The following is an 803-nucleotide window of genomic DNA, read 5'->3' on the forward strand; positions in this document are numbered from 1 at the left end:
TCCACCGCGACACCTGCGTCCATGGCCTTTGTGACCTGATCATAAAAGGCAATCAGGTTGGTCTGACATGATCTCCCCCTAATAAATCCATGCCGATTGCCCCTGAGCATCATTTCTGATGCCGGCCCGTCACAAATGTGCTCCTTGATGATCTTCTCAAAGAGTTTCACTTATGCTGACTGGGTGGAAACAGTTCTTGGGTGCAGGGAGCAGAGGCCAGACGGAAATGGCTCCTGGCCAGCACGTTGGCCCCGATCCCAGAGCCGTGCTGGGTGGATCGCCATCGTGGCCCCAGGGCACGGAGTCTGGCAGGGCCTTCGGGGCAAGGCAGGGACAGGGGAAAGTCAGAGGCAACAGGACTGGGACCCGTGTCCCGGGCATAAAGGCCCTCGGGGGAGGTCACAGCTCATCTGGCCTCTGATCTGGGCAGGACCAGCCCTGGCCGAGCCACGGTCATGATGGCAGGAGGGTGCGGAGTCACATCCAGTCCAAACCCTGCCTGAGGCAGGATCAGCCCCATCTAAACCAGTCTAGACAAACCCTGTGTCCTACATGACAGTCACCCCTGACACAGCCCCAGGCATCGCCCCCGGCCCTGTCCCATGGAAAGCAGGGGGCTGCAGCCATCAATGTGCTGCTGCAAAGGCATTTAATATACGCTCAAAAAATTCCTCCCAGGGCGCACGTAGCAGCCAGCAAAGCCTGGGAGACACCAGCCTGCGCTCGTCTCTGCAGCCCGGGGACAACCAGCAAAACCGCCCTGTTGCCCCCGGCGTGCACCCCCCGCCCCAGCCCCGGCCCCG

The 803-nt window shown here is 60.9% G+C and overlaps 1 protein-coding gene across 1 annotated transcript in view; it reads right to left on the reverse strand.

The window, feature by feature from the left end:
* RTKN (rhotekin) overlaps positions 1-803 on the reverse strand; it is a 7,405-nt gene that overhangs the window by 2,414 nt on the left and 4,188 nt on the right. The window lies entirely within an intron of this gene.

Source organism: Alligator sinensis, unplaced genomic scaffold (genome assembly GCF_000455745.1).
Source record: "Alligator sinensis unplaced genomic scaffold, ASM45574v1 scaffold1334_1, whole genome shotgun sequence".
Lineage (NCBI taxonomy): Eukaryota > Metazoa > Chordata > Crocodylia > Alligatoridae > Alligator > Alligator sinensis.